Source organism: Phoca vitulina, unplaced genomic scaffold, assembly GCF_004348235.1.
Source record: "Phoca vitulina isolate PV1807 unplaced genomic scaffold, GSC_HSeal_1.0 scaffold108, whole genome shotgun sequence".
NCBI classification, from domain to species: Eukaryota; Metazoa; Chordata; class Mammalia; order Carnivora; family Phocidae; genus Phoca; species Phoca vitulina.
In genome coordinates, this window is record NW_022589811.1 from 358,701 (window position 1) to 378,298 (window position 19,598).

At 51.6% G+C, this 19,598-nt stretch overlaps 1 protein-coding gene across 5 annotated transcripts in view; it reads right to left on the reverse strand.

The window, feature by feature from the left end:
- The window catches only part of CMKLR1 (chemerin chemokine-like receptor 1), a 46,002-nt gene extending 35,336 nt beyond the window's left edge, over positions 1-10,666 (reverse strand). For 2 of the 5 annotated variants that reach the window (XM_032398016.1, XM_032398015.1), the window contains exons 1-2: positions 10,373-10,666; positions 8,372-8,461 (exon numbers count right to left, since the gene is read on the reverse strand). The gene's annotated coding sequence lies outside the window, so the exon portion shown is untranslated. Of the gene's footprint in view, positions 1-8,371; positions 8,462-9,812; positions 9,844-10,372 lie in introns of those variants that run through there. The other 3 variants (XM_032398018.1, XM_032398017.1, XM_032398019.1) reach the window with 2 other exon arrangements.
- Positions 10,667-19,598: the final 8,932 nt, after the last annotated feature.

The window sequence follows — 19,598 nt, forward strand, 5'->3', positions numbered from 1 at the left end:
AGGGGCCCGTCTCCCTTGGCTAGCAGCTCTGTGACCTCAGGCAGCCGACCAACCTCACTGAGCCTCACCCTGGACGGGAAAGTATGGCTGCAAACAGGCTGGGGGTTGCCTACTGGCCCCAGAAGACACTCTGAAAGACAGGAAGTGGGACAGGGCAGAAGCCCAGCAGGGACTCAGCCAGTGGAAGCCACCTGTCCCCTAGGGCAGGGGACACAGCCCAGGAAACTCTTAGAAGGAGGAACTTTGGGTGATGTTGGCTTCCCCAGAAATGGGAGATGCCGGCTCTGGGAGAGGGCCGAGAATGTGGAGCGAACAGAGAGCGTGGAGCCGGGGCCGGCCGGGCTGGACGGGGAGGAGGCCCAGGGCCCCAGCCGTGCGGCGGCCTCACCACCAGGCCCGCCAGGAATCGTTGAGGGCGAGGTGAGGGGCATCGCCCAGCCAGGCTCCGGGCAGCCGCACTGCCCTTCCCCAGAGCCCTGTTCCTGATTTCCTTCATGGCTGAGGTTTTTCACAGGTGGGGGAGGGGGAACCAGAAAAAGAAAGGCCCATTGAGGCCAGACAGGCCCCACATCCCCCGGGAGAAGAGAGGCTGACGATTCAAGGTCCCCACCCAGTGTTGCCATGTTTTCGGGCCAAGGCAGGAAGCGGAGGGGAAAGTGTGGGGCAAAGCATGACCCTGGCACAGTCCGCACCGGCCCCTCCTGGCTCGGGACTTCCGGTCCCCCCCACCCCACACCATTCTGCGCCACTGGAGCCAGGCCCCCTCACGCAGAGGCCACAGTGCTTTTCAGCCCCACCTCTGGGCCACACATGATCTCACGTAAGCCGCATAACACCCCGGTGATCCCCAATTTACAGTGGGGGAAACTGAGGCACGGAGCAGTTAAGTGATCTTTTCTGGGTTTCATGGCCAACGAGCAGCAGAAATGGGTTTCAAAACAGGTCTGTGAGCGGGCAGAGTTCCTGCTTCTACCCATCAGGTGGCCATCCCATTCTGACTCAAGGGACGCCCTTTTTCTTCATGACCCAAATCCCTGACAGTTGGAGAAGCCCCCTGTGAGTCAATTCTGCCATAAAAGAGACTGCAAATTGCCGGCACTCCCCGAAGACTCTCTCTTGACGCCAGTCAGCTCCACCTCCCCTGCCACTGGGAGGCCCGTGGACCCTTCAGTGCCCAGCCCGGCTCAGTCTGGCTCCAACAGGGCATTGGCAAAGTCTCCCTGCGGTAAACAAGTCCCAGGCTGACCACAGGTGCCAGGCTAAATCAACTTTCTTCAGCCCTGGAGGAAACACCTCGTTTTCCCCCAAGCTCCGTGCCTACATCTGTCAGCAAGTCCTAGGCACGGGAGGAGAGGGGACCCATCATTCAGTCACAAAAGCTACCAGTGCAAAGAAATATTCTCTTCTCCGAGCTGGTTTCTGGATCAGACAACCCAGGAGATTAGAGCCACAAACCGACAGGCCCTCTGCCAAGTTGGAATCTCAAACTCAATTAGTTTGGGATTGTCTGGAATTTTCAATTGTTCTAACGTTTGAGCTTAAAGCAACTGAGTTTGGAGAGAGTGAGCCTCAGGACAACAGGATGCTGCTCTGGTGAAATAGGGCAGCCTTGGACCACCCAGAAAATTGGGTGGGATCTTCAAGACCCTGCAGAGCGTCCAGACTACCTCCGGCCACTCCCTGCTTCTGCCCACCACACCAGACACCCCTGGCTCATCAAGCCTCCAAATCTCTGCTCATGCTGCTCTCCCCACCTGAAATATCTTTTATTTCTGGCCAACTTCTGCTCCAGCCAACTAGAGGCCTCGTCCAAAGCCAACTCATCCTTGGAGCCAGCTCAAATCCGCACTTCTTCTCGAGGTGCTATTTCCGGACTTCCCCAGCAAAGATACCCCCAGCAAAGCTCTTTGCCCCTGTAGTACTTTGCACACTGAATGTATTTAACGATACACTTTCAGGGCGCCTGGGTGGCTCAGTTGGTTGAGTGCTCAACTCTTGGTATCGGCTCAGGTTGTGGGATCGAGCCCCAAGTCAGGCTCCGTGCTCAGCACAGAATCTGCTTGTCCCTCTCCCTCTGTTCCTCTCCCCGTTAGTGCTCTCTCTCAAAAAGATACATAAAATTTGTAAAAACACAAAAAACAGAAAACCCCCGACAATATGCTTTCAATCAAATGGCCAGGGTTCACCTACTGTATTGAACGGATGATGGAGGAAAATGTCATGGGTGATCATGACCCAGAAGCAATTGGCCCCGTGTGTCCGGCCATTAAAGCCAACCTTCCAGCTAGAGGGACCCCACTCTGTTGACATACTTGTCTTCCCGCGTGACTGGGAGCTCCCTGAGGGCAGGGCTGGTCTCTCCCTGGATCCCACGCTCCTGGCACACAGTAGGTGCTCAGTAAATCCTGGTGGGGGGGGCACGGAGGCTCTGTCTTGACTCTTTCACTACCTTCATGGGCTCCTTTAGACAAGTCCCTCTCCTTTTCTCAAGCTTGTTTCTCTATCTGAGAAGTGAAAGGGTGGACTAACCCATACTCAGGGCTATGGTCTGAATGTTTGTGCCCCCCGCACACCCCAATTCATATGTTGATGTCCTAACCCCCAATGTGACAGTGTTGGGAGGCAGGGTCTTTGGGAGGTGAGGTCATGAGGGTGGAGCCTTCACGAGTGGGATTAGTGCTCTTATAAAAGAGATCCCAGAGAGCTCCCTAACCTCTTCTACTGTTGTGAAGACACAGCGAGAGGTCAGCCATCTGCAGCCTGGAAGAACCTGACCATGTCTGCACCCTGACCCTGGACTTCCAGCCTCCAGAACTATGAATGATGAGTTTCTGCCGTTTACAAGCCACCCAGTCTCTGGTAGTTTGTGAGAGCAGCCCCAACAGACTAAGACACTCAGGAATGACACATGATTATCTCAGATGACCATTGTCATCCATCGAACTTTAAGGTCAAATGTGGTTGATAGCTTGTCATCACCGATGGGCCCTAATATCACCCCCTTCCCACAGATGCATGTCACTCCCCCCATCAAGAGGTGGACTCTCTTGCTTTTCCCTTTGAGTCTGGGCCGGGCTGGTGACGTGCTGTGACCAACGGGATGTGGCAGAAGTGATGCTTGCTAACCCCAGGCCTAGATCTCAAGAGGCCTGGTCACTCTCCCAGAGCCCTGGGCCTCCAGGTAGAGAAGTCCAGGGAGTGCTGCCATGCGGGGAGAGGCAGCATGCGTCCCAGCAGGACATGAGGCCATCTTAACTGGCCCCGCCCTGGTCAAGCTCCCTGCTGAATGCAGCCCACGAGGGATCCGACGGATACCATGTGGAACAAACATGGACCATCCCTGCAGAACTCTGCCCAGCTACAGAAATGTGAACAAAGAAGTCATTTCAAGCCACCACATTTTGGAGTGGTTTGAACCACAGAGATAAATATTTGAAACAGATTCCTGTCTGCCGTGGCTTGTGAGTGAGAAGTGTAGAGCTCCATCCCTGGACTAGACAATGTCAAGTTCAATGTCAATTCGATTCAATGTCAATTCAAGATTTTTCTTGGGTCTACTGGATAGGAAGGTACCAGACTGAGAGGGGATTAATCTATCAGAAGAAAGCAGAACCCCACTAGGACTAAATGAATCCAGTGGGCCCACTTGGGCTGTTTCAAAAGACAATTCAGAGAGGGTGGAGCAATCAGGAGCAGAGCTAGAAAAAGAAACTCAGAAAGAGACAGAATTGGAGGGAACAGCCCCATGGGTAGAACAACAGAACAGGGAGCTGCAGGGTCTTGCAGTGAGGGGATGAGATAGCCCCTCCCTGGAGCCATCTCAGAGCCTGAGAACCTTCTAGTTGAACACAAGCCTGGCTGGTCATCTGGTACCACCCTCCCACAACTCAAGTGTGAGTTGGCACACACATTCCCAACAATGAACCCCCTTTCTTTGAGGGTACCCACAGCCCATGAGCCAGGCTAGCACTTCTCCCCAGCACGGGGCAGAAACAGAAGGGTTCTCCTGTCTAGAAATCACCAGGGCCTGATGTAGAGGCCCAATCACCAGGAAGATCACTACTAGTTCATGTTGAGTCCTTTACCAGGTTCTAGACACCATGCTCTACACTCAACTTGGGCACCTTCATTTCTTCCTAACCACCACCCTTATCAAAGGCAGAGTGCCATCCCATTTCACAGATGAGAAGACTCACTTGCTCAGAGCCACAGGGTTTGTAGGTAGTGGAGCAGGAATTTGAATGCAGCCCGAATGACGCCAAAGCCCGGAGACTCGGTCAGGCTTGATGGTCACCCATATACCCCAGGACATCCTCGTGAGCGGCTCACGCTCATATTGGTTCTGACTGGTCAGTGCCCTGCTGAGCCAGCTGTCACTACAACGGCGGCCATCTCAACTCTCAATTTTCAAATTCAGGAAACAGACATAGATCAGTGTTCGAGATGTCCCCTACTGTGGTAGGCAGAATAATGCCTGCCCATGTCCTAACCCCCAGAACCTGAGAATACGTTACCTGACATGGCAAAAGGGACTCTGCAGCTGGGATTGAGTCAAGGGTCTTGAGATGGGGGATATTATTGCAGATTATCCAGGTGGGCCCAGCGTCCTCACATGGGTCCTTGTCAATGAAAGAGGAAGCCAGGAAAAGTCAGAGCGATCCCATGTGAGAAGGACTCATCACACTGCTGCTGGCTTTGGAGATGGAGAAAGGGACCGTGGATCCAGCAGTGTGAACAGCCTTTTTTTTTTTTTAAAGATTTTATTTATTTATTTGACAGAGAGAGACACAGCGAGAGAGGGAACACAAGCAGGGGGAGTGGGAGAGGGAGAAGCAGGCTTCCTGTTGAGCAGGGAGCCCGATGCGGGGCTCGATCCCAGGACCCTGGGATTATGACCTGAGCCGAAGGCAGACACTTAACGACTGAGCCACCCAGGTGCCCCTGAACAGCCTTTTGAAGCTGGAAAAGGCGAGGGGGTGGATTCTCCCCTGGAGCCTCTGAAAGGAGGCTCATACTCAAGAATTCATAGATTCTGACAACCGTTCAAACAAATCCAGATAACAAGGGATGGGTGTGTGTTGAACGTTCCCCCGCCCTTCATCGTCACCCCTGATCATTTCCTGAGCGCTGCAGATGGGCTCTCCACAACGCTGAGACAGGGAGCAACTGAGGCTCAAGAGGTATGGGCTGACCTGAGCTCACCCAGGTGGCTGGCGCCAAACCCAGCTCTCTTGTCTTCCGGCCCCAGGCTCCCAGAGGGAAAACCTGAACATGCTAGCCATGGTCTCTTGCCCCAATTGCCCTGCCCAACCATCTCCTTGCATAAGAGCCGCCTTCAGGGCTAGGATCAGAGGACCCGAGTCATGAACCTCAAGAAAGCAGAACTGATTCTGACATGCTGCTTGCATAGCCACTAACCCCCCTGCTGAGTCAGCTGCTGGTACTTCCAAGCTTGCAGAGTGGCCATGAGGGATGGGACAAGGCCTGAGCCTCCCCCACCACCCCCAGCCCAGGACTCTCCATGGGGCAAAGCATGAAGCCAAGAGACGCGCCAAAATGACCTTTCCCCGCCTGGGGACCCCAAAATCATGAGGTGCCAGACTGCCATAGGGACCCAGATGTGCAAAGGCAGACTTCCATGCCTGCTTTCCTAAGAATAAAAATAGAAATGTCTTCACTGAGCTGACCACGTGCCGTGCCATGCTTTATGTATATTAACTCATGTTATTCCCTAATGATGCCGTGAAGGAGGCATTAAGAGTACACCCACCTTACAGAAGAGGACACGAGGTGACAGGAGATTAGGGGGCAGAGATGGGCTCTAAACTCTAGAGCAACTGGCTGTGGAGTCTGTGACCACGTATTCTTTCCTTCTTGGACAGCACTGGGTAGAATTACCACCTCTCCATTCCACCCAGCAGGGCAAGAAATTCTACTTTCTCAATCCTGTTGTGCCCATCACTGCAAAACTCCAGAAGTTCCAAAAGAGAAGTAAATTAACGGGTTTCCTAATTTTGCCGGAAACCAGCCTGTCCTGATGTCCACAGGCAGCACAAAGTGACTGCCAACCCAGAGGGCGCCTTCCCTGCATCCCAGACCTGGCCCAGGGGAACAAGGATGAGTTCTGGACTGAGAACTAGGAGCCCAGGTCCTACTCCCCTTCCCTTTTTTCTGGTCAGTGGCTGTCATACTTAGATATACTGAGCTCCCCCAGGCTAGGACAACCACCCAGCTGCCTTATGACCGGCAAGCTCGGCCCATGCTAAGGGTATGGACAATGATTCCTGCACCTCTACTTCCTCATGCCCAGCCCTGGGGGAATACAGCCCAAGGAAATCCCCTACCCTAACCACACACATGCACACGCATACACGCATGCACGCATGCACACACATGCACACATATGGGCTTGCACACACACATCCAACGTGCGATGCCACCCTAGGACAGGAGTAGGATTTTCTGAGTTCAAATCCCAGCTCTTTTGCTTATGAGATATGTGACCTTGGGCAAGTCCCTTTACCTCTCTGATCCTCATTCTCTTCACCTATGAAATGGGGATGATAATCATGGAGCCTTTCTAGGTAGGGCTGTAGGGCTGTAGGGCGATACTGGATATGAAAGCCTTGGGCTCCAGGAAGTGTGCCGTGCTCAATAAAATTGTTATGCTTGTTCCAGGAGGGAAAGAGAATGGCAGTTGCCTAAGTTCCAGGGAAACCCACGGTGATGGGTCTGGAGCATGGGCATTTACTCAGTATATCTGATGGGAATTATCTTGAGGATAGGAAAGTATTTGTGGATCCAACATCACCTTGTTAACACCATGTTAATGAAAATTTAGACTTAAAATCAAGAGAAGGGGAGAGACCCAAGAGGATACCAAATTTGTGGCAGAGACAACTAGCTGTCCACAAAAATCCATTCTCCCCTTCCACAGCATATAGCAGACATTGGGAAAGAGCCACCCGGCCAAGAACTCCATTTCCCAGCCTCCTTTGTGACTAGCCTGGCCACAGGACTAGTTCTCCCATGTGGCAGAGGGCAGTGAAGAAGCAAACGTGCCACACTTCCATTCTTTCTTTCATTAGGAGCGATGTCCAAGGGGACAGTAGGGACACGCATGGAAGAGGACCTCCCCCCATGCAGAAACACCTGCCTTCCCCTAAACGTCTGTTTTGTTTGAGCCATTATACATGTTTGGGGCTATTTGTTACTGCAGCTACTACCCTGACTAATACAACCTTCAATCTCCTTGTTCACAAATGAGATGTTTATGGCCACAGAGTGAGAACACCTTGCCTAAGCTCACGTAGCAAACTCCACAAAGCTCCAAAAGTTTGGTCTCTTATCAGTCTGGAGTAGATCTGCCATTTTCAACTTGCCCCACCGAGCTCTAAGAGTGACGTTCCATGAACGGCGGCCCAGAGTCCTCCACCTCTGTTTCAACTAGAATAACATGCCTTATATCCGTTTTCCAATCACCATTCTCCCTATATTTTCATTGGACAAAAGAGTTCTGCTTCTTAAAATAATTCCAAAGCCCACACACTGGGTGACGGCTAGCGCACTCTGACTTTCTGTGGTGCTACAAGATAAAGTTTCACTTCTGCACCAGACCTCCTGGCCTCAACTGCTGACACAGGACATGCAGACTGACAGAAGTACATAGATATTTGCTTAGAAAGGAAAAAAATCAACCTCTGTGTGCAATAAGCAACCCAGAAACCTGGACAAAAGGCAAACAGAAAAGATGTTCACATCCTCTAGCTCAGCGGCCCTCAAGTTTTGGGGTGCATCCGAATCATCTGGGGAGCTGGCGCCACATGCAGACTCGCACACCTCGCCCTCAGGGATTCTCATGGCACAAACTGAAGCCTTAGGAAATACTCATGATTATTCGGCATGAATGATATTATTCATGATCGTTCCGATGCCAGCATTCCCACGATCGCACTTTGAGAAGCCCCAAGTCTACTCTGCAGCCTTGAAACTGGCAGGGATTACTGGCAGTGATAACCACGCTCATGCAGTGTAGCTCAAAGCGAGTGAGACAGGCGCTGAGGGTTTTTTTGTACCCTGATGGGAACCTGAGCATTAATAACCCACTGGTAAAGAAATTAATAATAATTTCTATTTGGCTCGGATGGGTGTCAATGGTATAGATGGCAGGTGGTATAGAAATGATCATAGAATCACAGCTAATGTTTCTGGAGCTCCTTACGACATGACAGGCCCTCTGCTAAGTGTTCCACGTGCGAGATCTCATTTAGTCTTTATGATATTCCCATTTTACAGATGAGGAAACTGGAGCATACAGATACCTTGTTCCATGTCACTCAGCTGGCAGGGGGCAGACCGGGTTCAAACTTACCTAAACGAACTCACTCTGCAGCCACGATGGTCTAGTGCCTCTTGTGGACGTCTAACTTCAGAACCCCTCCCCGGGCCTCAGTCTCCTCATCTGTAAAATGGGCATGTTAATAATATCTTTATCATGCAGCCATGGTGAGGATTCAAGAAAATCATGGCAGTAAAGTGGTTTGCCAACTGAGAGGAGTTAATTAAGGAAACATCGAAGGGATGAGACTTTGCCCGACTCACCCATCCCATTTTACAGATGGCAAAACCGAGGCCTGATTATTTATTCAATGAATATTTACCGAGCACCCACTGAGGATACAGAGAGGAGAGTAAGTACCCCAAGTCTAGCCTCAAGGAGCTCCCAGGCCAGCAGGAGAGACAGACGAGACTGGGCACGGAGACAGGGACCTCTCAGAAGGGGTCAAGCCAGAGAGGGGAGTGACTTGCCCAAAGTCAACTTTACCTATTCCCTGAAGTTTTGGCAGAGTCCAGAGAAGGTCCCTGGGTACCAAGAAAGAACTCTTCCCGTGGGCTTCTCAGTGCCTGACACCCCACCGCCTGAGCATCCCTGGTTTAAGTTAAGCCTTCTTTCTTGAGAAAATGCCAAGTAGCCCTCCTCCCACCACCGGAGTTTGGAGGAAGGAAGAGAGACAGCAAGAACCACAGGGAAGATCGCTCTTCGAAAGGAAGCAGGGGCTGCCAATAGGGAGGCTGGGGATCAGGCCTCTTACTGGAAAAAGAAGACAGACCCCAAACCTGGCCACCTCCTCACTGGCCTATCTGAACCACAGGCTGGTCTGAGTGATCAGACTTATCTCAAGCAGCAGTTACTGGATTATGATGTGCTGTGTATAACTTCGCTCAAGGCTAGCCTTTACGGTGTACTCATTTAAACCGTAGCACAGCGCCCAGGTGCTAGCCGGAAGCAGAGGGGAGCGCGGGGTAGGTTCAACAGCTAGCACTGCCAAAGGGTTCCCATCCTTCCTATATAAAGAACTCTTAAAAATCAACAAAAGATAAACATGCCGACAGAAAAAACGTGGGAGTGGATTTGAACAGTAGAATCATAAAAGAAAAACGAACAACGAGCTTGCAAGGGATGATCAGCATTAATAAAGAAATGCAGAGGGAAGCAGCCAGAAGCCTCACAAACCTTAAGAACAGGCACACTTTTGACCCCGCGATTTGGCCTTTGGAAAAGTATCCATAGGTCGGACATGTGAAGATAATGTACAAGAGTGGGTCATCACAGCACATTTGTAATCATGGGGGAGAAAAGAAGAAGAGGAAGAAGGAAGCAACCACAATGAGGAATGGTTACATAAATCCCAAGATGGCCTTTCCATGCAGCCATTAAAATGTATCCTGGAGGAACATAGATGGGAGTTCACAGTCTGCAGTGCAAGACAAGGGAGGCTGCCAAACAAGATGCTGGAAGCGTGAGTCCACACCTACATACTTAGATGTGTCTTCTCCATCTGTAGGCACTCAAGAAACATCAGAGATAAACTGGTGGGCGAGCAAGTGTGGGGGCGATGGAGAGAGCCCCCCGAAAGGCCACCTCTGGGTGAGGACCTCCTCCTGAGTCTCTGTACAGAGATACAGCCCAGGGGCCAAAGCAGTGGGCTGTGGGCTTCGTTCCAATCTCAGCCTCCCCTCACCGCCCCCCCCAACCCCCGGCTCACTGTCTCTGCAGCTCTGAGCACTGCCTTCCCCTCTCTGAGCCCTGGTTCACTCCCCTGTAAAACGAGGACACCTGTGAGAGGGCAACACCTGCCTCGTAGCTGTGAGCGCGGGTGGAGTCATGAAGGAAAACACGGAGCTCGCTGCTTTTTAAAAATAGGGTGACCCTGCTGTTTTTTACAATTAGCATGCATTACTTCGGAAATCTGAAAAATCATGTTTTCATTATGACCAACATTAAATGTTACGCAGAACCACAGGCCTCCTCTCTCTACGAGTATCCCCCTTTCCTGGCCCCTCCAGACGATGTCAAAGCCAAGCGTGATACCTTGTGGCTGGTCTCCGCCTGGGTCTTCCCAAGGGTTCCCCTGGACTTCAGGCCACTGGAGGCTGTGCAGGGGACCCGTGTGGCCCCGCTTCTTTCTCTCGGCCACACTGTGCTCTGGCTGTGTGCCCAGAAGGCAGTCTGTCCATTCGTTCAAGATGCTCCGGAACCCCCCGGATTGCAGCCTCCCCCGCAGAACAGCCTCAGCCCTCAGGAGGCTCTCCGGGAGACCTCGTGCTGTCCTGAGCTCCTCGCTCGCTGGGGCTGCTGTCCTGAATGGGACAGAACTCTGCCAGAGAAACAGCTGGAGGGAGGAGAGAGCATGAGGGAGGAGAGAGAGAGAGAGGGCGGGGGGGAGGGAGGGGCAGGAAACTGGGCTGGCCAAGGGCGGGGGCGGCCAGCTGCGTGGAGTGGGGGCCGCCAGAGGAGGCTGCCCCTGCCTGCCAGCCGGGGACCCGGCTTGTGGGTGGTGGCTGGTGGCAAGGCCCGCCGGGGACGACCCGCCCCTCTGGCAGCCAGAGCCCAGCTGGGAGCTGTGCCCACCCTCTGAGCGCAAACCAGGAGCACGTGCGAGCCCCAGGCAGCTGTGGCAAGGGCGGCCGCTCCCTGCAAGGGCCTCAGGAGCTGCCGGGTATCCCACCAGCCTGGGCCACCTCTCTCCACCGGGGTGCCCTTCCTGGCCCCCTAGTTGTGCTCCCTTTTCCTGATTTTATCTTATTTTTTTGCAAATTAAAACAGCAATGAGATTTTTTTAATAAAGTATCAAATGAACAAAGATGAAAATGTTTCATAATGTTTGGTTTTAGTAAATGTCACCGGGAAGCAAAAATCTTCTGCATAATTGGAATATACATTGATAGACCATTTCTGGAGAGCTGACAAAATACATCAAAACCTTTAACTACATTCAGGCCCTGTGTTGTTTAAATATAAATCCTGCTTTCATCCCAAACCCTGCTCCCCAGAGAGAAATATCATTAACACTTTGGTATGAACATACACACACATATATATTCTATATCTAGATGGAAAATGGCTCAGTCATACTCCGCACGCGTCCCATACTGTAACCTGCTTTTTCATTCAGTGATAGGTGTGTGTGTGTGTGTGTGTGTGTGTGTATACACACACCCTACCCTGTTTTAACAGCTGCTCATTATTTCATTGAATTGATGCAGTGGTTTGTTTGTTTATTTATTTATTGAACTTTTGTTTCCCTAATGGATGCAGTTTATTACTTACATAGGCAGCAAGGACTGGTTTATTGAATCGACACTTTCTGGGTGACTTGTTGGGTTCTTTTCAAATTTTTGACTATAATAAACACCCCATTTCACGCTCGTCCAATTATTTTTTTTTTCTGTCCAACTATTTTCTTATACAAAATTCCTATGAACATATGTTTTATTATTCAGAGGGTCGCCTGCTCCCTTTTCAAGTCTCAGCTTGGGGACCACCTCTCCAGAAGCCTTCCCCCCCCGCCCCGCCGCTGGAGGGGGGACTGCTCTCGGATCGCCCCAGGGTTCCCCTACCATCATAGCGGCAGGGGCGTCCCTTCCTGTTAAGAGTCTCTCTCTCTCCCTTACCCTGGAAACTCAGCTGGGGAAGGGACTGTATTCTGTCCCCTGCTCTGGCCCCGGGGCGAAGCACGGTGCCTGGCTCGTCCGCGCGATTGCATCACCGGCAGAATAAACACAAAAGCAGACACCCAGACAGGGTGCCAGCCGGCCACTCGCTCCTTCACCCTCAGGAGGTACAATTTCTGCGAAGTCAGTACTATTTCTGCCCTCATTGTACCAATAAGGAAATTGGGACCCAGAAAGGTCAAGTCACTTGCCGTGGGCCACACAGCCCATAGGCAGGAGGGCTGGGATTCCACCCAGACTATCTGGCTCCAGAGCCCAGCCCTCGGCCTCCAGACAGAAGAACTAACAGAAGGGCCCACTGTGTGCATCGCCCTGTGCCCGGGGTGGGGGGGCTTCCCACGGAATGAGTCACGTGACCCTCCCCCCACACCGGAGGAGGTGTCCTTCACCTGTTCTACAGATGAGGGGAGAAGTTCTTTTGCCGAGGGCACCCAGATGGGGCCGACAGAGGCCTGACTGAACCCACGTCTGGCTCATTCCAAAGCTAAGGCTGCCAACACTAACTTGTGTAGAAAGGAAGAAGGGGGGATGAAGAAGGTGAGAGCAAGAGAGAGGAGAGAGGGAGGGAGGGGGAGAGAGGGGATAGGAAAGAGAGAGAGAGAGAGAGAGAGAGACGAGGGTGGGCAAAGAAGGGAGAAGGGCAAATGGTGAGGGAATGGGAGGGAGGGTCACTTGCTCTTCTTTAGACCTAAGGGCTTGGGTGGGTGTGGGAACATGTCCTTCACCATCTGACCAGCCTTAGAGCCTCTCCTTCTTTTCCCCACCATCCTCAACTCTTAGTCCAGTGAGATGGACACTTAGAAACTATCATCTCTTTCATTTCCTAGATACTAACTGGAAGCACAGAGAGGTTAAGTCACTGTCCAAGGTCACACAGCTCCCTAGAGTCAGAAGTCAGACCAGCCTGACTCTAAACCCCTCTCCTCCCCGCTCTGGCAGGCTTGCCCAGGGGACCAAGAGCATCTCATCCATGCCCTTACTGTACAGACGGGAACACTGGACCCAGAGAAGGCAAGGGACATCCCAGGGTACCGTTAGCAGCCGGGCAGCAGCCCCAGAGCATCCTGGTCCAAAGGTGAGGATATTTCCACAATGCGATAGAAACCCTGTGCATCATGAACATCACCATCTAGATGTCTGTCATTAATTGAGACTAGTGGTTCTCAAAGTGCGGGTTCTGGACCAGCCGCTGACATCTTGCTGGGGAGCTTGTTAGAAATTCAAGCTCTTAAGCCAGGTCCGTCTGCAGACCTTGGGAACCAGACCTCTGTAGGCGGGGCCCAGTGAGCTGTGTGTTCAAAAGTCGCCAGGGGATTCTGATGCTCGCTCAAGTTTGAAAACCACAGATACAGACATTTCCATTAGGAATAAATCCTGGATCCTGGAACAAGTTACCTTGTCAGTCCACGGAATAGTGGTCAAGAGCTGGGGGCTCTGACATCAGACAGAGTAGATTTGACTGAATCCCTGTTTCCCCTACTGTGAGCTGTGTGACTGAGCAAGTCCTCTCACCTCTCTGAGCCAGTTTCCTTATCTGCTGGAGACTGAGGGGGACTGTAGTGGGGAGGGGAAAGAGAAGAGGGAGGGAGGAGGGGGGAGGGGATGAGGGGGAAGGAAGAGGAGGGGAGGAGGGGGGAAGGAGAACGAGATGGAGGGGGAGGGGAAGAGGAGGAGGTGGGAGAGGAGACAAGAGAGGTAAGCTCTGAGGAAGATCTTGCACACTCAGGATATCCTGCAAGGGGAGCCTAGCAGGGTAAATCCAGCGTCTAGATGGATTTATGGAAATTTCCTCTTCCTCCTTCATTGACTGTTGGATACCATTAATGCAGGTCTCCTGGAGGCCCCCCACCCCACTCCCAGCCTCCAAAGCCAACCCAAGACTGTAATGATTGTTGGGTTTTATCGGCTAGGAGATCTGACAGAGTGAGGACTCCAGGCCCAGGCCAGCAGGGCCCCTGGATGCCCAAGGTAGAGGTCAGAGCACACAACCCCACCTGGACCCCCAGTGAGGAAGAGCAAGAATCCGGCTGCCCTGGCCAATCAAAAGCCAGAGGTCTTTGGTCACCATTCTGAACATGGCTGAGAAGTTTGGCTTTTTCTTCCTTGGAATAAAAAGGGTTGCAGGTGGGGTGGGGGAGTTGTTTGTTGTTGTTTTCAAATAGGATTCTGAAACCCGAGGCCTAACATTGGGGTATTGGGACCCGCAAGAGAGGTGGTGGCAAAGAAGACTCTGTTTATTCCCTCGAGAATGCTATGTAGTTTCAAGATGGCGGATCAAGCTTTCTCTTATACCCAAATCTAGTTGGTTGGCTCTGGAACCCTGGAGCTCTGTGTTAAAGGAAATCTGAGGCCACATCCAGGTCAGGCTGGAAAGAGCACAGTGACCCATGAGCAATGCCTGCCTTGGACCTAAAGGAGGAGCCTTGCCTCTCTCATCCCACTCTGTCCTCCAACAAAAGTCCAACCCATTGGCCTAGGAGGCTGGGGGGCCGGCTCTGCTTCATCCTGTCCCATGGATTGGCCAACCCTAGTGTAGATAAACTTATATCTTAACTCCCACACCCCTTGGTATATGTCTGGATATATATGGTATATGTATATTAGTGTTCATGGATCCCCAACACTCTAGTTAAAGCAAATGGTTTCCTCGTTCTCCCTGATTATCAGTTGCGAAACTAGGTTCACCAGAGAGGCTCTCAAACCACAGGAAGCCTGGGAAGATACTTTCTGTGACATGAAGGATTCCCTATAAATCCAAACTGCGCCCACTTCGGACTTTGTTTAAGATGTGGACAGACCGCACTGGAATGAGAGCTTCATGTCAGCCGCTGACTGGCTGTGTGGCCTTGGCAAGTCATTTCTCATCTCTGGTTCATTTGATGCTCGTGTGATTAAGTTATGGATGTGATGAAATTGTGCCTCTTGAGATGGGGAAATTATCCCGGATTATCCAGGTGAGCCCAGGGTAATCCAAGGGTCCTCAGAAGGGGAAGGCAAGGACTCGGGGGCGTTGTGGGGAGAAGGCAGTAGGATGAGGAAGGAAGCAGACATTTGTGATGTGGCCACAAGTCAAGGAAGACAAACAGCCCCCACCCTTGGAAAGTGCAAGGAGTGGATTCTCCCTGAAGCCTCCAACAGGAACCAGCCCTGCCGACGACATCCTGATGTTAGCCCCTTCAGACTCATTTTGGACTTCTCAGCTCCAGAACTGTAGGACTGTAAGTATGTATTGTTTTAAGCCACAATATTTGTGATTTGTAGAGCAGAAGTAGGAAATTAACACAAGGGCTGTTCTAGAGACCAGAACACTGACCTTGGTGGCGGACACATCTGGGTTTGAGTCCCTGCTTCCCCTGCTAGCTGTGTGACCTTGCACAATTTCCTAACCTCTCTGAGTCTCAGAGAGGGAGACTTTCTTTCTCCTCCACACACAGCAGTAATAAAAGACCTACCTCAGACCGTTGGAAAGATGAAAGAAGTTGATACCCACGACGTGCTCAGAACAGAGTCTGACACACTGCACTCAATGAATGTTGGATCACTTTCCTGTCCTGTTGGGCATTAGAAGGTTGGCATTCCCCAATGCAGGCCCTCTAACCATCCCCGGGGCATTACTTGAGGCACCTTCCTGATGTTCCATTTTGTTCAAGGTCACACCACTGCTCAACAACATTCCATGGCTCCCTAGTACATAACCTCATCTCCCAGGAAGGAAAAAATTAAAGGGATGGCAAAGCTGAAAGAGGGCTGGAGGACCCAAACCTTCCCAGGTTGATTGAAATGTCACTCTCTTTGCACTCCCAAGCTAGGTCAGTGCCCCTGTCATTCATCCCCATGGCACCCCTTCCTGCGCTACAGCACCGACCTCAATTGTAATGCAATGATCATTCGTATTGTGAATATACCATCCATTCCGTATCCACAGATAAAGCTCCCTGGGGGTTGGAACTGCTGCTAGGCCCATAGTACCTGTTCCATAAATATTTGTTAAATGAATGAACAGATGGATGACCAACCTCCTCGGACCAGCTGGGCCATGTTCCCAAAGACTTCTTCCTGACGGCCAAGTTCTCGCTCTTCACCACGGAGAGGCCTGCGGGGTTACCAAGATGGGAGAATGGAACACTGTGCCAAGCGTCATCAGACATTTGTAACTCCTGCAGCCAAAAATGTTATTGGAAACGATGTGTGTCTGTGCAGTATGTGTTCAGGTAGCGGGGGGACTTAATTCCACCCCCCCACCATCCTGCAGACCAGGCTCAGGGAGGGAGGGGAAGGAGGATTCCTTGTGCTCCTGGAGGTCCAAGGTGGAGGGAAGGAGTACAGAGGTGAGAAGTCAACTTTTGGGGACTGAGAAGGAAGAGGTAGGAGGTAGGAGGGTGCTGACAGCCCAGTCAATTTTGTCTGCTTGGCAAGAATCCAGGCCCCTGGCCTCTGGTCCCGGCTGGGAAGGGTTAACAGCACTGAGAGGGAGTGTTGGGAGGGTGCGACCAGGAGTGAGGAAGCCCAAACAGGGGATGGGGCTTCCTGGTGGGGGTGGATGAGGCCCATTGATTACCACCCCCTCCCGTGAGCAGGACCCTGCCCATCCAGCCCAGCTCCTCCCACTGGAACAGAGATTTGCAGGGGTAGGGGGAGACCACCCTGGATGCCTGAGAGGAGTGGGGGGTACCAGCAGGGTTGTTCCAGCCCATTGTTCCAGGATGGGGATGGGAGGAGCTTGGAGCATGTTTGAGACCCCTTCTCAAACCCAAGCTAGCTGTTCCTGGGTCTGGGAAAGCTTCCATGTTCCAGAACAGAGGCCCAGAGAGGGTTAGCAGCTGCTCAAAGCCACACAGCAAGTCCTGAGCAGCCAATCCTTCCAGTTCTCAGAGAACTCCTCCACTCCTGCTACACACACACACACACACACACACACAGATGTATTCAGTGGCCTTGCCCTGCCCATCTCTCCAGCTACATGGCCCACCCCTTCCCCTCCTTCTACTCTGACCCCATCATGTGGTTTCAAATCTCTGCGCCTTTGCTCGAGCTGCCCTCTCTGCCAGGAATACCCTGTCTCGCCACCGTGCATCCAGCCACAGTAACCTGGTCATCTTTCAAATGCAGACGTCCTCTCCTCCAGTCAGTCTCCCAGGGCTGCCCGTCCTCTTCCCACCTTCCTGGGAAGGTTGATCTGCCTGGGGTGGGGGTCTGTACTTGGCCAACACATTCATCCTTTCTCAAATCACACTGCCTCTTCATTTTGTCACGCACACATCTGTCTCCACCCCTGGACTGCTGTTGTACCAGTTACCAGCACTGGACCTGCCCCATACTGGAAAAGTTGGACGAACTGAGCCAGGCTTCATGCCTGCATCTCCCTTCCCAGGGCCAACTGTTACTGTGAACTCCTGGAAACAGATCAGAAGCACCAAAGCCATTGCATTTTAGGGCAGTGTAGCCTAATGGTCAAGAACACAGATGTTTACATCTGCCTTTGGCTCAGGTCATGATCCCTGGGTCCTGGGATCGAGCCCCGCATTGGGCTCCCTGCTCAGCGGGGAGTCTGCTTCTCCCTCTCCCTCTGCCCATTTTTCCTGGCTCGTGTGTGCTCTCTCTCTCTCTCTCTCTCTCTCTCTCTCAAATAAATAAATAAAATCTTAAAACAACAACAACAACAACACAGACTTTCAAGGTCAGAAAAACCTGGGTTTGAATCCCAGCCCTGCCACTTCCTTGCTGTGTGACCTTGAGTAAGATACTTGCCCTCTCTGGGCTTCCCTTACCCTTTCTGCAAAATGGAGATGCTAATTTCAACCTTGCAGAGCTGCTTTGCAGGATTCTCTGAGATGATGCATGTGGGGTGTATGACACAAGGCTCAGAGTAAGTGCTTTATATACGGTGTTGCCCTAACTCTGTGAGTCATTTCTGAAAGCCCATCGCTCCCCACCCTGCCTCCTGGCTCTGGCCCTGCATCATTCACCGAAGTCCCTGTTCTGGCTGCGTTGTTAACACGGAGTAAGTTAAGCCCCACTAACCAGGTGCCCAGATGGGCATCCCAGCTCTGCCACCGCGCTGGCTGTGTGACCTCGAGAAAGCGACTTCACTTCTCTGAGTTTCCGTTTCTTCCTCTGTAGCATGCCGATAGCAACAGCACCTGCCCGGCAGGGTATCATAGAATTAGCGTTCGTGCTTGTAAAGCTCCGAGGGCAGCAGGGGGCAAATGCTGAGTGCTGGCTTGCAAGGTGCTCATCGGAAGACTCGAATTCGCCATCTGGGCCACTTCTTCCTCCGCCCTCTTTCTCCTCCCACTGCCCCACCCACCAATTTACAACCAGGGACTTGGCCTCTTTTGCCTTCGCTGTTAGAAAAACCCAAGGCCTCCAAGATCAATGGACTCAGAGTCTTCAGATTCCATGGCCACAGGTCTTTAGCTTCCTTTTTAGAAGCCCCCTTTCTTCCAGAAGGATCTGTAGGGATCCCCCAAATATAAAGGCATATGAAAAAGCACCTGCTCATCTAGAGAGGACAAGGGAACACGGTGCCACACCCCTTAAGCCCCTGGTGCCCCTGCTGCCCCTCCCAGGCTCGGCAAACTTCCCATTAATCCACTGACCCCTCACCCACCACCACTACCTTAGATGGAGGGAGAACGTTTTCTTTTTTCATTTTGATATCATTTTAAACTCACAGAAAGGTAGCAACCATAGGACAAGGAACTTCTTAAACCTTCGCCCAAAGTCACTGATTATTGCTATTTTGTCCCATTTGCTCTATCATCCTCTTCCTCTCCGCCCCTCCCCTTTCTGCACGCCTCTTCCTAAACCGCTCCCATTTTGCATACAGGAAAACTGAGGCCCAGAACCTGTAGTCCACAAGTTCGTCAAAGGCCTCTGGAGATATTTGGAACCTGAAATCGCAAGCAAACCGACCCCAGAACATGGAAAGGCAGCTGAAAACTCAAAATAAATAAATGTCTGATGAACTGTCTACAGTACACTGGTGAGTCAGCTGCTAGTCCACAGTGCTCGTGTGTTTAGAAATAGAAAAGCCCAAATCACAAGAACACGCTGAATAATTTATTCTTCAAAAAAAAAAAAAAACCCTGGTTGTATGAATTCTTTTAAAACCTTTTCAGATATTTTTATAAGAAATGCATATATGTAATGGGATCTGTAGGGACATTTTGAGGTTTGCCACGATGTGGGGTGGGGTCCCCCAAATGTCAGAGATCCCGGAGCCTTCAAAGGCTTTACGACAAGCTCTCTTGGCCCCAAAGCCCCTTGAATCTCACTCAGATCAGGCATAAGATGGAGATTTTTCCATGTATTTTTATAAGGAGGCTGTATGTACCTTTTTATGTGGGTCATAAAAAAAATGTAAAAAAATTTCAAAAACACGGAGCAACACAAGAAATTCGTCATAGCAACAGAGCTGCCTCTCCTATTTTTGAAAAGTGAGCTGGTCTCTCCTCATCTTAGTACAGAAAGTTTATTTTCCTGCTGGGGCCTCTGACTCAGAGGCGAGCCCAGAACTCAGTCAGCCGCCCCTGAGGAGAGACAGGAGGCATGGGGGTCATGGCCCCAGATGAGGGCAGGTG